The 21,780-nt window shown below is 50.6% G+C and overlaps 1 pseudogene; it reads right to left on the bottom strand.

Moving 5' to 3' along the window:
• Positions 1-531: 531 nt before the first annotated feature.
• LOC119350000 lies at positions 532-21,319 on the bottom strand (annotated as a pseudogene).
• Positions 21,320-21,780: the final 461 nt, after the last annotated feature.

Raw genomic sequence — 21,780 nt, forward strand, 5'->3', positions numbered from 1 at the left:
ACACGACACACGTACCCAAGGCAAGATACATAGCTGCCGGGCACCGCCACACCACCCCAACGCCACCAAGCCTAGATGGCCACCGAGGAGGGGTGAGACAGACCACGACGAAGCACGGACTCTAAGACAGTGCCTCCAAGAAGGGAAACGACTACGAAGCGACGCCACCGTCCGATCCCGAAGATCAAGTTTTCACCCGGAGCAATGCGATGGGGAGGGAACAACCGCGACGCGGCCTTCACGAAGGGAACGACGTCCGCGGACGCCGCTGCCGTCGGCCAGTCCAACTGGGCAAGTAATAACCCCGGCTCAACCCCCGCCATTGCACCCAAGCTTCGCCGACCACCAGCACCCATGCCACCCGCATGGCCATGGCTGCCCGCCCGCCAACAGAAATTGCAAGCACAAACTGCCCAGCCAACAGCAGAAGCTCTGTTTGTCCCCGAGTACTACAGCAGGCCTGATGTTCGCCTAATCTCCAAGAGCTTTTACTCATACATTTTATCACCAAGGAATGCTAATTAGCAAAATTCACTCCCCCTCTGACCAGATTGACAATGACTCCAAGCGTGTGAGACCAACAATTGCTGAACACAACTCTTGTCCATTTTCCTTCTTGAGACCAGTCACTCCCAACTTGCGTAGCTGGGCGTGTCCTTTTATATCCTGTAGAACATCCAATACCATGTGTGAGCAGGGCTTTCAACTTTTTCACCCCTCTTGCCAACAGAACACCATGCAAATCCAGGCGCATTGCAATACATTGCAGCAACAGAATGTGCATGCATCACGGTGGCTGGGGTCACCATATATCAAACATAAGCTGAGGTGCACAACACGCTATACCCAAAAAAGCTTTCGCCGCGCTTTATATATAAAGCACCAACCACCAACAAACGGATCCGATACAAACAACAACACACAACAAGAGAACCACACTCTCTCAGGGCCAGATACATAGGTGCCAAAGGGCTACAACAACACCACACAGACAGACTTGACGTAGACAACAAGAGAAGACATTAAGCATCACTATGGAGCCGCCGGCGCCCTTCCGATGAGATCACGAAGAGGTGAAGTTAGGAATCGTCGACACCGTGCACTCCAAGATGGTGCCTTCAGGAAGGGCACAACACCGTAGCGCCGCCACCGCCCGATCCAGAGATCGGATTTTCATCCGGAGCACGACGAAGGGAGGGAGCAACCACAACGGAGACTTCTGAAAGATAACGACACCCACAGACGCCGCCTCCGTCGGTCTGGCCTAAACTAGACAGGGTTTTCACCCCGGTAAGCATACTCCGCCTTCGGTAGGATGACAAAATGACTACAACCACACCGCCCATGCGGCCATGGCGGCTAGCCGCCCTCACACCTGAGCCGCGGCCTCAGCCCACGAGCACCGCGGCTCCCACCACCTGGGCCGCTGCCCAAGAAACAAGACGCCTGAAAGGTCCTCCATGGTTGTAGGCGATGAGCCAACCGGCAAGCTCCGAAAACCGACAGAGCCGCCAACAGGAATGGCCACATCGATCAGGGAGCGACCAGGTCGGAGAAGAGGCGAGGCGGGATCGGACTACGTCAATGTTCGGCACCCCTGCCGGTGACAGGTGGCCCGACCGCATTGGCGCCACCCATCTCTCCCACCACCTCTCCAGACTCACCCCTGACGCCCAACCCGGACTCCCAGCCTGGATCAGCACCTGGCCCAAACCAGCCACACGCTCAACGGCGCGAGGAGCCGGACCGGCCACAACCTGCATCCACGAGAGAGACCAACAGCATCCCCAAGGGCTACGTGCATACGAGCCGACGCCGGAGAGCCCAACCGCCGTTGTGCCACGACCTGTACACCACCATGAGCTGAACCACGCCGATGCAACACCGCAGCCATGAGCCGACCCATGCCACCACCATGGGCTCCCACCATGCCGTGGCAGCCCAAATCCACTGAGGACCGCCGCAACACCGGAAGCAGCCGCCTGCAGCAGCTGGCCGTGCGCCACCTCGGTCCACGCCCAGCGCCACGACCACGCCCGGTCGTGGCCAGCCCCCGGACCGCCAGCCAGAGGACAGCCCCCAAATCCAGATAGATTTGGGCCTCCGCCGCCGCCAAGCCCGCACCGTCGCCTCTGCCACCACGGGCGAACCCCCGACGACCACCACACGTAGCCCACCACACTGGGCAGCAGCCACCTGCGCCGTCGTGCCCCACGAAGCACCGCGTCCCCGACCGGCGAGGTCGTCCCGCGCCGCCCACCAACGTTCAGGAAGGAGAGGAGGCCCCGCCGCCGCCGCGGCCGGCCGGGCTTTGCCCACCAGTGAGTGCGGCGGCAGCGGCGAGGAGAGAGGAGGAGGGGAGGGGGGCTAGGACCGGCGGCAGCGAGGGTTTCCCCCGTCGCTCGCGGGAGCGACACGGGGGGCTAGGACCCAACGTTTTTTCTTATCCGTACAACACGCTATACAAGAAACCAGTGGCTTGAGACAAAAAATGCATGGCCTATTTTGGATGGCGACTAATAGGCGCCGGTCGACCGGCCCAAATTGGGCCGGTCGCCGCGCAGCCCTTGGATCCCAAAGCGTGTAACCGTTCGATCTATTTGTTCTCCATCGTCTCTCTCAACCTTCGCATCGCCACTAAGGAAACACATGGCGGCCCCCCTATATCCTCCCGCTGTCCCGCAGCGCGCGTTCCCATCCTCGCCGGTTTTCCTCGCCTCCGATGCTCGCCGGAGAAGCTCGCCGCCGACGCTCGCTGTTGTCAATCGCAAAAAAAAGTCGTTGACCCGTAGCAGCTTTTCCGTCGCCTTTCGTGCATCCATGGTAGCCCTACCATGGCGTCCGCCGCAAACCGTCCTCGCCGTTGCTGTCGACTCCCGGTTGCAGCTTTAATGGCGAGATGGTTTGACTTGCCGCCAAAGCCGGTGGTAGCAAAAAACTGGTCCGGTTCCAGCAAAATAAATAGACGGTGGTAGCAAAATTACACGGATCCAGCACAAACCCTATACGGTTGTAGTAAAAATGGATGCTAGTTCCAGCAAAATACAAAGCCAGTGGTAGCAAAAAAAAAAGTTGGTTTCAGCAAAATCCAAAGATGATGGTAGCAAAAAGATCCGCTGGTTCCAGCAAAAAAATGAGCCGGTGGTAGCAACAATGAATGCAAGTTGCAGCAAAAAACGAAGTTAGTAGTAGCAAAGAGAAATTCGGTTGGTTCCTATAAAAGAAATTAGGTTGGTCCCGCTGCTGATAACGCCGTCCGTCGTTCCAGCATTGCAAAACGCCAGCTCCAGCAAAATCCATGGCGGGATGCAGCATTTCTGCAGTCCCGTCATCAACTCCGGCAGAAAAAAAGTGGCTGGTATGCCCCCTGCTCACCGCACGGCGTCGCCGCCCCTCTTCCCCACAGCTACCATTCTCCCCCCTCCCTGTCCCCTTGGTTTGAGGCGCAAATTGATTGGAAGCGGGACAACAGCGCGGACTGCTACCATCGTGTAGCAACCAGGAGATGCCATGGATTGTGTGGTGGACTGATGGAAGAAGCAGCAAAAGAGGAACAAAGGCGTCCGTGGGAGAAAGAAAGAGCGAGGAGATAAGGTAGCACTGAAAGCGGTGAAGAGATAAGTTGGTTGTGGGGTGGTCGCGTGTGGTACATGGGACCCACCAAACTGTGTGGCGCCACGTGTGGTGCCTGATTTGGCACACTCGCGTGGGCGTGACCGGCCGAACGCTTGGCCGGTCGTCCGGCGGGAAACTTTTCCCATTTTGGATAGCCTGTGTAAAGTTATGTACGAACTCATCATCCACCGATTTTTTACCAGCATGAAGATTGTTTACCTTCCGAAGCTTGATGATTGTCTTTGGCACCAGCACTATTTCGGTATCTCTAATGTCTAGTGTCTCAAGCTGTCTCAGGTTGCAATTAATCTGGAAGGTGAACAATATTATCACATCCTCAGATAAAGGTATCTTAGGTGAAGAAACTTCCCAATATTCTTAAGGTGATGATCATAAAGATCTATTGTGTCTTCCAGGTCTAACACTCGTAGGAAGCTCATCTTGTCAGAAATAAAAAATGACTTCCACTGTCCGAAACATGTAATTGAACTTAGATGGGACATGTCCACTATGCTCTCAAACTCATTCTTATCTCCCTTCCAGTTGCCGCTGATAGCCTGGTGACGCACCGTGGCCTGCCTGTTTGAGTTACAACCTTCCTGCAGTGTAAAAACAAGATTATCTTCCATTGACTTTGAGACACCAGTTTCATGAACCTGGCAGCAATCAATTCCATTTGTATTACGAATTGATTATTGAGATGGTAGGATCATACTCCTGCTTAGAAGTTGCATGAAGTAGTCATCCGCGATTTCCTCCGCAGATCTACCGTGCATCTCCCTTGAGTAACCCTTTGCACTCCACCGATGTGTCAATTGTCCACTTCCAACCTTGTAATCTTCAGGAAAGACGGGCATATATAGGAAACAAGACTTGAGGTGATAAGGTAAACTATCATAGCTGTTAAACATGTTCGCTGTTTGGCTATGTACGCCAAGTGTGGCCTTGTGCCTTGTGCACCAAGTCTTCTATATGGTAGTTTAGTTAGAGTTTATCTCTATCTCTCTCTGTCCCTTTAAACCTCCCTGTAAAATCTCTGTGGTAATCAGAGCCTCCCTCTACCGTATCATGTAACCTACTGACAGATGGGTCTCTCCACAATCAATATAAGATCACGCGGCTCCCTGTATGGGAGTAGAGACGCTTCAACCTACTTTTCACATGGTAATCAGAGCCTCCCTCTTCCGCCACATCTAGCAAGCCCCGATCATCTTCCTCTCGCTGCAAACCCCGATCATCTTCTTCACCAAACCAAGCCATGTCCACCTCCAACCACGTCCCATCCATCAGCCTGACCACCACCACATCGGAGCGTCTCACAAGAACCAATTACAAACTATGGAAGGCCCAAGCCCGCTCCCAGATCATGGGTGCCAGACTATATGGGTACATAGATGAAACCATACCCGAGCCAACCAGGACCATCATCACCAAAAACTCACAAGGAAAGGAATCCATCGTTCCAAATCCTACCTACAACCCATGGCTAGTTCAGGACCAGCAGATCGTAGCTTTCCTTCTTAGAAACCTAACGAAGGAGGTACTAGTCCAGGTCGCATCTTTAGAAACCTCTCGCGCCATATGGACTGCCCTGGCAAACAAGTTCACTGCCCAATCCCTCTCGCGTGCAAATAACTGCCGCATAGCCCTCTCCAATGCACATAAAGGTTCCCAGAGTGCCACCACATATTTCGGTCAGATGAGAGCCCTCTCGGATGAACTAGCTGCAGTAGGGAAACCCATAACAGACGAAGATCTTCTTTCATTTATTATTGCAGGGCTTGATATGGACTACCAGCCCCTGATTTCGGCGCTGGACGTATGCACTGAACCCCTCTCGGTGGAAGTTTTCTTTGGCATGGTCGCAAACTTCGACCAGTGCATTGAGATGTTCCACGGGACAGGGGCAGGTGCCTTCAAATCATCCGCCAATGTTGCATCTCGAGGTCACGGCAATGACAACTCCACTCGCTACCGCAACAACTCCAACAGAAGCGGTGCCGGCGGCGGATCTCATGGAAAGAACGACGGTGGTGGTGGCGACGGCCACAACAATAATAGCGGCAGGGGCTACTACAACAACTCCAATAATGGTGGCTGTGGCGGCTACTACAACTCCCACAACAACGGGGGTGGTGGTGGCAGCGACCACTACCAGAACGGTGGCAGCATCAACAACAGGCGCCCCGACTACGACAACAGCAGGGGGCGCCCCTTCCAAGGGTATGAGGAGTATGAGAACAAGTGTCAAATTTGCAAGAAAAAATAACCATATAGCCAAGGATTGTGATTGGCGCTATGCCGAGAACAACTCCAAAAAGAAGGTTGCACCAGCTGCAAATGCATCATATGGAGTTGATACCAACTGGAATGTTGACTCCGGAGCCACAAACCACATCACCAACGAGCTAGAGAAGGTGACGATGAGCGAGAAGTATCATGGCCATGATCAGATCCAAAACACAAATGGTGAAGGTATGAAGATTGATCATATTGGTCATACAATTGTCAAAACCTCAAATCGCAACATTCATTTTAGAAATATCTTGCATGTTCCAGAAACATCAAAAAAATCTCCTTTATGTTCATCGTATTGCTATTGATAACAAGGTGTTTTTGGAGTTTCACCCTTATTTCATTTTGGTCCGAGATCAGGTCACGAGGAAAGTTCTCTACCGAGGTAGATGCGTTCATGGGCTCTATCCATTGATTCCCAAATTTAGAAGATTCAATTAACAAGTTTGTGGTGTCATCAGACTCTCTTCCGAGCGGTGGCATGCAAGATTAGGACATCCATCTTTTATCATTGTTCAACAAGTGCTTAGAAATAATCAGCTCCCATGTGTTGGTGAGCGTAGTCTTGAAACTATATGTGATTCTTTTCAGAAAGCAAAATCTCATCAATTTCCATATCCTATTTCTACTAGTGTTTCTACAAGAACTTTGCAACTAATTGTTTCTGATGTGTGGGGTCCTGCCCCTGTTTCTGTTGGACGTCATACTTACCATGTTAGTTTCATAGATGATTTTAGTAAGTATACTTGGATCTACCTTCTTAAAAACGCTCTGACGTTTTCCAAGTTTTCCAACATTTTCAAGCACTTGTTGAACATCAATTTGATAGCAAAATTCTTGTTGTCCAATCTGATTGGGGTGGCAAGTATGAGAAACTAGACTCGTTTTTCCAAAGTATGGGTGTTTCACATCATGTATCATATCCCCATGCACACCAACAAAACGGCTCCGCAGAACGCAAACATAGGCACATTTTTTAGGTGGGCCCAGCTTTACTTGCCGGTGCCTCCATGCCTCTCAAATTTTGGGATGAGGCCTTCCATACCGTGGTCCATCTCATTAACATGCTTCCCAGTCGTGTCATTCAAAATGATACACCCATGCATAGACTTTTGAATAAACGGCCAGATTACACCTCTCTTCGTGTCTTCGGTTGCACTTGTTGGCCGAACTTATGCCCTTACAACAACCGCAAGCTCATGTCCGCTCCAAACAGTGCATTTTCTTGGCTATGGTGCCAAGCACAAAGGAGTTAAATGTCTAGATGTACCAACTGGTCGTGTATACATATCTCGTGATGTCTGCTACCTCTTGAGCACTGCGTTGGTTTTCCCTTGAAGAGGAAAGGGTGATGCAGCAAAGTAGCGTAAGTATTTCCCTCAGTTTTTGAGAACCAAGGTAACAATCTAGTAGGAGGCTACGCGCGAGTCCCTCGCACCTACACAAAAGAAATAAATCCTCGCAACCAACGCGATAAGGGCTTGTCAATCCCAACACGGTCACTTATGAGAATGAGATCTGATAGATATGATAAGATAATATTTTTGGTATTTTTATGATAAAGATGCAAAACTAAAAGCAAAGTAAAAAAAGCAACAGAAATAACTAAGTGTTGGAAGATTAATATGATGAAGATAGACCCGGGGGCCATAGGTTTCACTAGTGGCTTTGAGGGAGTCCTGGATTAGGGGGTGTCCGGATGGCCGGACTATGACCTTTGGCCGGACTCCCGGACTATGAAGATACAAGATTGAAGACTTCGTCCCGTGTCCGGATAGGGACTTTCCTTGGCGTAGAAGGCAAGCTTGGCGATACGATATGAAGATCTCCTCCCATTGTAACCGACTCTGTGTAACCCTAGCCCTCTCCGGTGTCTATATAAACCGGAGAGTTTTAGTCCGTAGGACGAACAACAATCATACCATAGGCTAGCTTCTAGGGTTTAGCCTCTCTGATCTCGTGGTAGATCAACTCTTGTAATACCCATACCATCAATATTAATCAAGCAGGAGTAGGGTTTTACCTCCACCGAGAGGGCCCGAACCTGGGTAAAAACATCGTGTCCCTTGTCTCCTGTTACCATCCGCCTAGACGCACAGTTTGGGACCCCCTACCCGAGATCTGCTGGTTTTGACACCGACATTGGTGCTTTCATTGAGAGTTCCTCTGTGTCGTTGCCTTTAGGCCCGATGGCTTCTTCGATCATCAACCACGACGCGGTCCAGGGCGAGACCTTTCTCCCCGGACAGATCTTCGTATTCGGCGGCTTTGCACTGCGGGCCAACTCGTTTGGCCATCTGGAGCAGATCGAAAGCTACGCCCCAGGCCATGAGGTCGGGTTTGAAAGCTTAAACTACACGGCCGACATTCGCGGGGACTTGATTTTCGACGGATTCGAGCCACGGCCGAGTGCGCCGCACTGTCTCGATGGGCATGACCTAGCTCTGCCGCCGGACAGCGCCCAGGGTGCCGCTTAGGAGTCCGCTCCGACCATTAGTTCGGAGCCGACTGCGCTAACCAGGGACGGACGGTTGGACGCCGCCCCAGGAGCCGCAATCTCTACGGCGATAGAGGCGAATACCAGCCTAGTCCTTTGCAAGGCCCGTGACTCCAAGGTGCCGGACTCCGTTCTGGACTCCGAATCTTCTGCACCCCTTCCGATCGAACCCGATTGGGCTCCGATCATAGAGTTCACTGCCGCGGACGTCTTTCAGCACTCGCCCTTTGGTGATATCCTGAACTCCCTAAAGTCTCTCTCTTTGTCAGGAGAGCCCTGGCCGGATTATGGTCAGCAGGGTTGGGATACGGACGACGAAGAAATTTGAAACCCACCCACCACCCACTTTATAGGCACTGTCGACGATCTAACCGACATGCTCGACTTTGACTCCGAAGACATCGACGGTATGGACGCCGATGAAGGAGACGACCAAGAACCAACACCTATAGGGAACTGGAAAGCCACCTCGTCATATGACATATACATGGTGGACACCCCCAAAGCAGGGGATGTCTAGGAAAAACGGAGGATCACCCCTCCAAGAAGCAACCCAAGCGCCGACGTCAGCGGCGCCGCTCTAAATCCCACCAAAGCAAGAACGGCGAATCCGGCACCGGAGATAACAACACGCCGGACAGTGCCGAAGATAACCCCCCGCAGCAGGATTCAGTGCAGGAGGGCGAAGGAGCCAACCCTCATGAGAGAGCGACCGACAGAGAGGTTGAGGACGACAACTATATGCCTCCCTCCGAAGACGAGGCAAGCCTCGACGACGATGAATTCGTCGTGCCAGAGGATCCCGTCGAACAAGAGCGTTTCAAACGCAGGCTTATGGCCACGGCACGCAGCCTCAAGAAAAAACAGCAGCAGCTTAGAGCTGACCAAGACTTGCTAGCCGACAGATGGACCGAAGTCCTGGCGGCCGAAGAGTATAAACTCGAGCGCCCCTCCAAGAGCTACCCAAAGCGAAGCTGCTACCCCAACTTGAGGAGGAAGCAACTAGACCTACATTACCAGCATACGATGCGCACGATCGGCCAGCCCGTGGCCGCGACAGAGAGACCTTCGGGCCCTCAACCCAAGCCACACCCTGGCATCGCTCAAAACATAACAGAGTACGGGGAGACGCAACAGACCCGCGAGATATACTGGAGGACAAGGCAAGGCAAACAAGATCGATCTACGGATCGCGTGGGCGCCCCACATCACGTGATGATAACCGTCACACTGAATATGATAAATACGGCCAGGCCGAATACAAAAGACCAAGCTCATCTGAGCTGCGCCGCGATATAGCCCAGTACAGGGGCGCCGCACACCCACTATGCTTCACAGACGAAGTAATGGATCATCAAATCCCCGAGGGTTTCAAGCCCGTAAACATTGAATCATATGACGGCACAACTGATCCCGCGGTATGGATCGAGGATTACCTCCTTCATATCCACATGGCCCGTGGTGATGATCTATACGCCATCAAATACCTCCCGCTCAAGCTTAAAGGACCAGATCGACATTGGCTTAACAGCCTGCCAGCAGAGTCAATTAGTTGCTAGGAGGATCTGGAATCCGCATTCCTTGACAACTTCCAGGGCACTTACGTGCGTCCACCAGATGCCGATGACCTAAGCCACATAATCCAGCAACCAGAGGAATCGGCCAGGCAATTCTGGACACGGTTCCTAACCAAGTAAAATCAAATAGTCGACTATCCGGACGCCGAGGCCCTTGCTGCCTTCAGGCACAACATCCGAGACTAATGGCTTGCCCGACACCTAGGACAGGAAAAGCCGAAATCTATGGCAGCCCTCACGACACTCATGACCTGCTTCTGCGCGGGCGAAGACAGCTGGCTAGCTCGTAGCAATAACATAACCAAGAGCCCTGATAATTCGGATACCAAGGACAACAATGGCAGGTCACGTCGCAACAAGCACAAGCGACACATTAATGGCGACAATACTAAGGATACGACAGTAAATGCCGGATTCAAAGGCTCTAAACCCGGTCAACGGAAGAAGCCATTCAAAAGAACCGAACAACCAGCCAACCAACTTAGACCGGATACTCGATCACTTGTGCCAGATACACAGCACCCCCGAACAACCAGCCAACCACACCAACAGGGACTGTTGGGTGTTCAAGCAGGCAGGCAAGTTAAGTGCCAAAACCAGAGACAAGGGGCTGCTTAGCGATGACGGGGAGGAGCCCCGGCCGCCGAACAACAGAGGACAGAAGGGCTTCCCCCCGCAAGTGCGGACGGTGAACATGATATACGCAACCCACATCCCCAAAAGGGAGCGGAAGCGTGCCCTCAAGGACGTCTATGCGTTGGAGCCAGTCGCCCCAAAGTTCAACCCATGGTCCTCCTGCCCGATCACCTTTGATTGACGGGACCACCCCACTAGCATCTGTCACGGCGGATTCGCCGCATTGGTCCTAGACCCAATCATTGACGGATTTCACCTCACTAAAGTCCTTATGGACGGCGGCAGCAGCCTGAACCGACTTTATCAGGATGCAGTGCAAAAAATGGGTATAGATCCCTCACGGATTAACCCCACAAAGACAACCTTTAAAGGCATCATACCAGGTGTAGAAGCCAGCTGTACAGGCTCGGTTACACGCGAAGTGCTCTTCGGATCCCCGGATAATTTCCAAAGCGAAGAGTTAATCTTCGACATAGTCCCATTCCGCAGTGGCTATCACGCCCTGCTCGGACAAACCGCATTTGCAAAATTCAATGCGGTGCCGCACTATGCATATCTCAAGTTCAATATGACAGGTCCTCGCGGAGTCATTACGGTAAATGGAAACACTGAACACTCTCTCCGAACGGAGGAGCACACAGCGGCCCTGGCGACGGAAGTACAGAGCAACCTCTCAAGGCATCTCCCCAATCCGGGTGTTAAACGTCCAGACAACGTCAAGCGCGCCCGAAGCAACCTCCAACAAAGCCGGCTGGCACGTTCCGAGCAAGCATAGCAGTGCGGCCCCAACCCCAGCCCTTGCCAGACGGTTATATCGGTACCACGTGTACATAATTACGCTTTGAAAATACCATGGGCATAAGGGGAGGGGCACAACTAAGGCACGCCCAGAATGCGGCTCAACCGCACTTAGGGGATCCCTATTCCGCCGTTTTTTTGTATACTTTCAGGACCCAACTATTCAGAAGGCCTGCCCGGCAATAAACTCGCCGAACACACGATGCAACAGCCAGGGCGCGAACAAGCTGCGTCATATGTCCAGGTGGTCTCTATAACGAGCTAAATACCCGTTTTGCTTAAATTTACGCAGCTTGCCCCTGGAGGGGGACATGTCAAATAATCCCATCCCTTGCTTATCGCACTATTTTGTATCGTTCTGCCTTCATAGCAGCTCTTTTTTAATAAACAATACATAGCTCTTATCTATTATTGTATTCATCTATTTTTATACAAATATGTTCAGTCATGACATTATGCAACCGTACACTTTGGTACGGCCAATACACCAGGGGCTAAAGCACCCCACAACATGGTGTGAGAAGACCGAACACTCTTATGAGTGCGGCACCCCGAACTTATAGCACTATATGCATCGGCTCCGAATCATGTCTTTGGTCAATAGTTGGGTTTGCCCGGCTCCCATGTTTTGGTACCTTACGTTCCGCAATGTTGGCTAAGGTAGTGCTGGGAGAACTACTGCGATTGTGCCCCAGTTGAGCTGGGTTAACACCTCAGTAGAGAAAGCTAAAACTGACCGTCATGATAGTGTGAGAGACCGGTCGCTGTTCGCGAGGTTTTTCGAGTCCTTAAAGACTTATGCCGCTTAGAGCGAGGAACCGGACTTATCCGGCCTAGGCGTGGATAGCGCCCCGAACTCGGTCTTCCGAATACTAGGGGCTTCGCGGAAATTTAAAATTATAGAATTCTATGGCTAAGTGAGTGTGATAAAGCATTATAAGTCCAACGGCCTGGTTCGTTGTGCTGAGCGCCTCCCTAGATGGACCCAAGAATGGGAACAAGAGCGCTCAGGTTTATCCCAAACACCCCAGCACTCGTGGCATGGGGGTCGAAGCCGACGACTTGCATCTCTCAGATTTGATAAACGGCCGCACAGAAGGTAATATTTTACATTAACAAGCGTTGCTTAGCGCATATGAACAAAGTTTTCAGCGTACAGGATAATAGATGCGAGCCTACTCAAAAATTACATCTTTAGTGCATTCGTCCGCTATACGGCAAGCACCCTTCAGGATGCCCTTATAATACACCTTGGGCGTGCGATACTCCTTGCCCGGCGGGGGCGCGTCCGTCAAAAGCTTCTCAGCGTCCAGCTTGCCCCAGTGCACTTTAGCACGGCCAAGGGCCCGACGGGCACCTTTGATATAGATAGAGCACTTGACCGCCGCACCTCAATCCACGGACACGCGTCCACCAGCCGCCGCACCAGACCGAAGTAGCTCCCAGGCATGGCTTCTCCAGGCTACAGCCAAGCTATGAGGCCCTTCATGGCCTGTTTGGCCACCTTGTGGAGCTCGACCAGCTGCTTCAGCTGGTCGCTCTGGGGCACCGGATGTTCGGCCTCAGCATACTGAGACCAGAACACTTTTTTCGTCGAGCTCCCCTCTTCGGCCCGGTAGAATGCGGCGGCATCAGACACACTACGGGGCAGATCGGCGAACGCTCCTGGAGAGCTCCGGATTCGGGTAAGTACCAGATAATTAACTTTTATATTCTTGCTTTGCATAAAAAATGCCTTACCCGCCGCTATTTTCTTCATCGCCTCGATCTCCTGGAGGGACTTCTGGGCTTCGGCCTTAGCATTTTTGGCACTCTCCAGCGCCAATGCGAGCTCGGACTCTCGAGTCTTCGAGTCACGCTCCAAACTCTCGTGTTTTGCCACGAGAGCCTGGAGCTCTTGCCGCACCACTGCCACCCGCGCCTCCTGCTTCTCTCGCTCGACGCGCTCTAGGGCCGCACTGTTTTTGGCCTTGGAGACCGCCTCCTTCAGGGTCGCCACCTCGGCCGTGGCCCCTACAACATTTAAGTTGGTCCTGTCATTATTTGCAACCAAGTATCTCTATATACATTTACATACGGTATTACATACCCTCCTTGTCCTCGAGCTGCTTCTTGGCACGGCCGAGCTCGCTCTCGGACCGCTCGAGGCTTCACTTCAATGCATTGACCTCCGCAGTCAGTGCGGCAGAGGTCTGCAGCGCAGCCTGCATTCCCATATCAACATATTTTTATTAGACTCCTGCATATATCTTTTTAGATCCTCAGCTCGGCTTTTCTTTTCCAAACGCCGAACCGAGCACCAGGGGCTACTGTCTATGCGGTAACATTTTTATATGTTTTGAACACATACCTCAAAGCCTGTAAACAGACTTGTACAGGCTCCTGTCAGCCCGCTTTTGGCGGACTGGACCTTTTGAATCACCGCACTCATAACAGTGCGGTGTTCCTCGTCGATGGAGGCGCCATTAAGCGTCTCCAGCAAATTGTCAGGCGCCTCCGGATGGACAGAGGTCACCGGCGGCGTAGGCTCGCCCTTCTTATGAAGGCGCCGCCTGTCGGACTCTGGAACCGTTGGTGGTTCCGGAGCAGTGTCCGGCCCTGGGCCGGACTTAGATCCCTCTAAGGCTTTGCCACCTTTTGTCCTGGAGTCCGGGAGGTCGCCTTGGGGCACCTCCAGGACCATCTCCTCCTGGTTCGGTCCCTTTTGGGACCCCGCCTCGGTGTCGTCCGCAGGGAGCGGGGAGGAAGCCGTAGGAAGTGAAGCGCTATTCACATCCGACAAATTCAGGGAGCCGCTCAATGAATCACCGAGCTGAGCTCTGGGTGGACTGCATAATTAAAATCTGGCGTCAGAAGCTATCGAATAATAGAGGGGTGCCATAAGTTATTCGGGTATCTAGACACTTACGATTTTGCCACGGGCTTGACCCTGGATGGCCATTCCTCCCCGCCGTCTTCTGCATCGGAGGCGTAGTCCGGTAGAAGGGTTTTCCCCTTCTTGGACCCTCCGGCCTCCCTAGTTGGGGCGGCCTTCCTTTTCTTTCCTTCCCCCGTTGGAGGGGGAGGGGCCTCTTCTTCTTCTTCCTCCTCCTCGTCTTCAGAGGCGGAGGGGGCTTCGGGGCTGTCAGGCGAAGAATCCGACACCACGAGGCGTGGGAGCTCTTTTGAGTCCCCGTGTTCTTCTTCTTGGCCTTCTTCTCCGGCACCACGTGGGGTGCCGGAACCAACATCTTGGTTAGACGAGCATCCGCTGGGTCTTCGGGCAAAGGAGCCGGACAGTTGACCTGCCCGGACTTCTTCAGCCCGTCCTGTCAAAGGTAAGGGAGTTTTGATCCCGCATAGAGTCAAACTATGGAAAACAAAATATCCCGAATGGGAAAAATAATCTCACCGTGCTGGCTTGGCGCTTGGCGCAGAATCCGCGATCCTCGGTGACGGGAGGGGGGACCTCGGAGCTCTTGAATAGCACCTTCCTGGCATCTTCATGATTTGTGTCGAAAAGCCGGGACAGAGTTTGGTGCTGGGCCGGGTCGAACTCCCACAAATTGAAAGCCCGTCGTTGACATGGGAGAATCCGGCGGAAGAGCATGACCTGGACCACGGTGACGAGTTTAACTTTCCTGCCGATCAGGTCCTTGATGCAGGTTTGAAGTCTGGTCACTTCTGCTGGGTTGCCCCACGACAGGCCCGTCTCTTTCCAAGATGTGAGCCTCGTGGGGATGCCAGATCGGAATTCGGGGGCTGCTGCCCATTCAGGGTCACGCGGCTCGGTGATATAGAACCACCCCGATTGCCACCCTTTGATGGTCTCTACGAAGGCGCCCTCGAGCCATGTAACATTGGCTATCTTGCCCACCATGGCGCCTCCGCACTCCGCTTGGCATCCGCTCACGACCTTCGGCTTGACGCTAAAAATCTTCAACCATAGGCCAAAATGGGGCTCGATGCGGAGGAAGGCCTCGCACACGATGATAAATGCCGAGATGTTGAGGATGAAGTTTGGGGCCAGATCATGGAAGTCCAGGCCATAATAGAACATGAGCCCCCGGATGAACGGGTGAAGAGGAAAGCCCAGTCCGCGGAGGAAATGGGGTAGAAATACAACCCTCTCATGGGGCCTAGGGGTGGGGATGAGCTGCCCCTCGTCTGGAAGCCGGTGCGCAATGTTGTTGTGCAGGTATCCGGCTTTTCGCAACCTTTTGATGTGCCCCTCCGTGACGGAGGAGGCCATCCACTTGCCTCCCGCTCTGGACATGGTTGGAGTAGGTCAAGGCGAGATGTGCGGGCTTGGGCGCTGGAGCTCGAGTACACAGGTGGGGATAAGCAAAGAAGGAAGAAGGCGTAAATGGAAAGGGTAGATCCTTATCCCCTTATATGAGCGGCCGAAGCTACAAGCCCCCACCGGCCTGACAAAACTCGCTTACCTCCCAAGCGCCGCGGTTAATGGCGCGGTTGGGTTACCCACGCCCGTATCTATGAGAATCCCAGAATAAGGGGACACGATCTCTGCTTCGACAAGACGTGCCAAGGAAACCGCCTCGCTAAGCGCGCTGAGGTGGAATGGTAAAATGAATAAAGGCTAGGCCGTGGCATGATGTCACGCCACAGAATACGTCAGCAGATTAGATTTGTGTAAATATTATTCTCTCTACGGTGGCATGTGGAACTTATTTTTGCAGAGCCGGACACTATCCTTGTGTTCAAACATCTTCTATGAAGTATTCGGAGGAGGAACCCGCCTTGCAATGCCGAAGACAATTTGCGCACCGGACTCGTCGTCATTGAAGCCTGGTTCAGGGGCTACTGAGGGAGTCCTGGATTAGGGGGTGTCCGGATGGCCTGACTATGACCTTTGGCCGGACTCCCGGACTATGAAGATACAAGATTGAAGACTTCGTCCCGTGTCCGGATAGGGACTTTCCTTAGCGTGGAAGGCAAGCTTGGCGATACGATATGAAGATCTCTTCCCATTGTAACCGACTTTGTGTAACCCTAGCCCTCTCTGGTGTCTATATAAACTAGAGAGTTTTAGTCCGTAGGACGAACAACAATCATACCATAGGCTAGCTTCTAGGGTTTAGCCTCTCTGATCTCGTGGTAGATCAACTCTTGTAATACCCATACCATCAATATTAATCAAGCAGGAGTAGGGTTTTACCTCCACCGAGAGGGCCCGAACCTGGGTAAAAACATCGTGTCCCTTGTCTCCTGTTACCATCTGCCTAGACGCACAGTTCGAGACCCCCTACCTGAGATCCGCCGGTTTTGACACCGACAGGCTTCTCTCAAGAGCATAAGTATTTTACGGTGGGTGAACAAATTACTGTTGAGCAATTGACATAATTGAGCATAGTTATGAGAATATCTAGGTATGATCATGTATATAGGCATGACATCTAAGACAAGTAGACCGACTCCTGCCTGCATCTACTACTATTACTCCACACGTCGGCCACTATCCAGCATGCATCTAGAGTATTAATTTCATAAGAACAGAGTAACACCTTAAGCAAGATGACATGATGTCGAGGGATAAATTCATGCAATATGATAAAAAAACCATCTTGTTATCCTCGATGGCAACAATACAATACGTGCCTTGCTACCCCTACTATCACTAGGAAAGGACACCGCAAGATTGAACCCAAAGCTAAGCACTTCTCATTGCAAGAAAGATCAATCTAGTAGGCCAAGTCATACATAAAAGAATTCATAAGATTCAAATATTGTTCATAGATAAACTTGATCATAAACCCACAATTCATCGATCTCAACAAACACACCGCACAAGAAGATTACATCGAATAGATCTGCACAAGAGGGGGGGAGAACATTGTATTGAGATCCAAAAAGAGAGAGGAAGCCATCTAGCTAATAACTATGGACCCGAAGGTCTGAGGTAAACTACTCACACTTCATCGGAGAGGCTATGGTGTTGATGTAGAAGCCCTCCGTGATCGATGCCCCTTCCGGCGGAGCTCTGGAACAGGCCCCAAGATGGGATCTCGTGGGTACAAAAGGTTGCGGCCGTGGAATTAGATTTTTGGCTCCGTATCTGATCATTTCGGGGTACGTAGGTATATATAGGAGGAAGGAGTACGTCGGTGGAGCAACATGGGGCCCACGAGGATGGAGGGCACACCTGGGGGGGTAGGCGCGCCCCCTACCTCGTGGCTTCCTGGAAGCTTCCTTGATGAAGGGTCCAAGTCTCCTGGATCATGTTCGTTCCAAAAATCACATTCCCGAAGGTTTCATTCCATTTGGACTACATTCGATATTCTTTTTCTGCGAAACTCTGAAATAGGCAAAAAACAGCAATTCTGACCTGGGCCTCCGGTTAATAGGATAGTCCCCAAAATAATAGAAAATTGAATTATAAAGCCCAATAATGTCCAAAACAGAAGATACTATAGCATGGAGCAATAAAAAATTATAGATACGTTGGAGACGTATCAATGTCGTCTTTGATGAAACTGTTTTCCCCTTTGCTCATCGACATCCTAGTACCGGTGCCTTGCTTCGCAAAGAAATACTCCTATTACCCTCCAATTTAACCAGTTTTCAGCAAGGGGATGACAATTATATTGATCATATGACTAATGCATCTAACCGTGGCAATGAGTCTTCTGGTGCTGTAGGATAAGATACGGAAGCAGCAGGCAAAAATTTGGTAAAAACGGTGAAGAAATCACTCAAAGCAGAATTCATTTTATGTGCGCGCAACGTGACAAGGTGGTGGCAAGATCCTCCTCGGGATCGGCAGCGCCAGAGCTGGCGCAATCCCCTCCAAAATACTCCTTCACACACCCCCAGCCAACCCTCGTCCGATAGGTGGGGTGTTGTAGGCCAGGAGCCCCACATGCGCGCGTCGCCATCCGCAGACCAGCCGGCTGGCCGGTTCGGCACGACCCCATAGGTCTACATCAGGCGTGCGACTCGCCAATCAGCCTAGGGCATGCCCCACCACCAAGATACAGAGGCGCGTGGGGCTGGAGCGTTGTCTGGTGCGGCCGGATCTTCTATTTCGGCTGCTGCTGCATCATCCCTAACTCCGGCCACAGAAGATCATGCTGGTGAAAACAGTACCTCAGGATTCTCTGCTGTGGATCTGTCTCCTGGATCTTGTGTGCCAGCTTCAGTTGTGACACCTCAAGCAGCACAAACTCCACCATGTACAAGGTTACGAGCAGGGGTAATTCAACCTGTTAATTATAAGATCAAGTTTGGTCTAACTTGTTCCACATGAGAACCTAGTATGTTCCAAGAAGCATGTAAAGATTCAAGGTGGAGGAAATCCATGGAAGAAGAGTTCCAAGCACTTTAGAAAAATAGAACATTGCACTTGGTCCCACCACATAAAGGTAAAAATTTGATTGACTGTAAATGGGTGTTCAGAATAAAGAAAAAGTCAGATGGCACCATAGACCGTTACAAGGCTAGACTTCTTGCAAAAGGATTCAAACAAAGGTATGGCATATACCATGAGGACACATTTAGTCATGTTGTTAAAGCTGCCACCATACGTCTTGATTTGTCCATTGTTGTATCCAAAGGATGGAGTCTCAGACAGCTAGATGTGCAGAATGCGTTTCTTCATGGTGTTCTGGAAGAGGAAGTGGACATGAAGCAACCTCCTGGTTTTGAAGATAGAAATAAACCCTCCTTTGTATGCAGGCTTGATAAATCCCTCTATGGACTGAAGCAAGCTCCTAAGGCATGGTACTCTAGGTAGAGTTCCAAGTTACAAGCACTCGGTTTTCTCCTTCAAAATCTGATACATCATTGTTTATTTACAATAAGTCAAATACATCCATATTTGTGCTTATATATGTTGATGATATCATTGTTACAAGCTCATCAAGTGAGGCAGTTACAACTCTGCTGAAGGATTTAAATTCAGAGTTTGCTCTCAAGGACCTAGGAGATTTGCACTTCTGTCTTAGTATTGAGGTCAAGAGGAATAGGGAAGGTGGTCTTCATCTTTCTCAGGAAAAGTATGCCACCGATGTTTTAAGTAGAATTGGAATGCAGGGTTGCAAACCGTCATCAACACCATTGTCCAACACAGAAAAACTGTCTCTTGTAGAAGGTGAGCCCCTTGAGTCAAGAGGATGGCACTAGGTACACAAGCTTGGTAGGTGCACTGCAGTATTTGACTCTTACAAGGCCTGATATTTCCTTTGCTGTTAACAAAGTTTGTCAGTTTCTTGATGCACCTACCACTGCGCATTGGACTGCAGCAAAACGCATACTAAGATATGAGAAGGATACGTTAAGTGTTGGGTTAACATTTAACAAGTCACCGTCCACTCTTGTTAGTGCTTTCTCTAACTCTGATTGGGCAGGATGCGCAGATGACAGACGCTCAACTGGTGGTTTTGTTGTGGTATTTGGACCTAACCTAATCGCATGGCATGCACGGAAACAACCCACAGTTTCGAGGTCAAGCACTGAAGCAGAATACAAGGCACTAGCAGATGCAACTTCAGAGATTATTTGGGTGAAGTCCATGCTGAGAGAACTTGGGATACATCACACTCCAACTCCTTGTCTTTGGTGTGACAATTTTGGTGCTACGTATTGATCTGCTAATCATGTTTTTCATGCAAGGACCAAACATATCAAGATTGTTTCTCACTTTGTGAGGGAGAGAGTTGCCAAAAAAGAGTTGGATATCTGGTTTGTGCATTCAAGAGATCAAGTTGCTGATGGGTTTACAAAAGCGCTGCCTACAAGACTCTCTGAAGAATTCAAGCGTAATCTCAACATAGTTAAGTTTTGATTAAGGGAAGGTGTTAAACATGTTCGTTGTTTGGCTATGTACACCAAGTGTGGCCTTGTGCGCCAAGTCTTCTATAGGATAGTTTAGTTGGAGTTTATCTCTATCTCTCACTATTCCTTTAAACCTCCCTGTAAAATCTCGGTGGTAGTCCAACTAGCGTATCATGTAACCTACCGAGAGATGGGTCTCTCCACAATCAATATAAGATCACACGGCTCCCTGCACGGGAGTAGAGACGCTTCAACCTATTTTCCACAATAGCTTCTCATATGGACAGTCCTTACAGTCCCAAGCTCTGGATTGATCTCCAACTCGGCGCTGATATGATCATTTAATTTCCTCCATTCCAAAGGTTTTTCAGGTTGGCTAGCCAAGAAGCCACCTATGGTGACTATTGCAAGAGGGAGTCAGCCACACTTCTTTAAAATTAGTTCTGCATGTTCAACCAGCTCGGGATATTGTGTGTCCAAATCTCTAGTCTCTTTGAATACGTAAAATTCAAGTGATGAAGTTATTTAGTATTGCTATAATTAGCTAAGGATGGGAGAAATATTTTAATGTACTTATTGAAATGCGTGGGCCTTGAGATTAATCAATTTCTACTCAAATTATTCATCAAACATTGTGTCATACGGAATGGAGCAACTATAGGAATGCAAGATGGCTGGTGGGTCCGTGAGTGGATCAGTGACTAATCAGTTTGATTTGATGGGAGTGATTAGGATTTGCCAATCATGAATGCATTTGCTTCTTAGTTGTCCAAATTGACTGAGCAAAGGACCAACCAAATGGTATGTTGGATCACAGGCCGGAGTAGACACGCGGACACGATGGAGACGAGCAAGAGAGAGGAACACAAAGACACCAGTATTTTGCGAGGCGCAACTGCTTGCCCCTTTTCTTTCTTTCTTCTCTTATTATACACTAGCAGAACTGAAACGTAAAACCAGCTCAGAACGGGTAAGTTGGCCGTGCCATCCCACGTCCACCTGATCGTCGTGGTGTTGCCATCACGCAAACATGCAGCCATGCCATCCCACGAGCCGCTTGCGGTGGCCTAGCTATCTAACAGAAAGTACAAGTATACTACGCCAAGTCGTGAACAAACTCACGCTGCATGGCCCTATTATTCAGCTAGGAATCAACTACTTAGCGCGTATCAATCTGCACGTTGCAGTCACGTGCACGTACGAGCTAACCTTCTCAACTAATGCATGAAGCTAATAACTAATGCAATATCTGAACCTGCCTTCGTAACAAGATTTGCACCAACATGGTAAGCATATATATGGTTGCCCGGCACATAAGTAATTTGTAAAATAATGTTGGTAGTAATGAAATACAGCAATGTTGGAACGGCTGAATTACTCCCAGTAAAGAGCAATGGCCTAGACTGGAGAGAGAGCGAGAGAGAGAGAGAGAGAGAGAGAGAGGATGTGTGGCAGATCAAATTACGTTCAAAATAGAGCTAATATGACTGAAAAAAAATACCTAGGGCGCATGACTGTGAGACATAAAAATAAGCATGATAATACTTTGTCATTGAGTACCTTTTTAGTGAAGAGCTAAAGGGCATCCTT

Source organism: Triticum dicoccoides, chromosome 1B (assembly GCF_002162155.2).
Source record: "Triticum dicoccoides isolate Atlit2015 ecotype Zavitan chromosome 1B, WEW_v2.0, whole genome shotgun sequence".
Taxonomy (NCBI): domain Eukaryota; kingdom Viridiplantae; phylum Streptophyta; class Magnoliopsida; order Poales; family Poaceae; genus Triticum; species Triticum dicoccoides.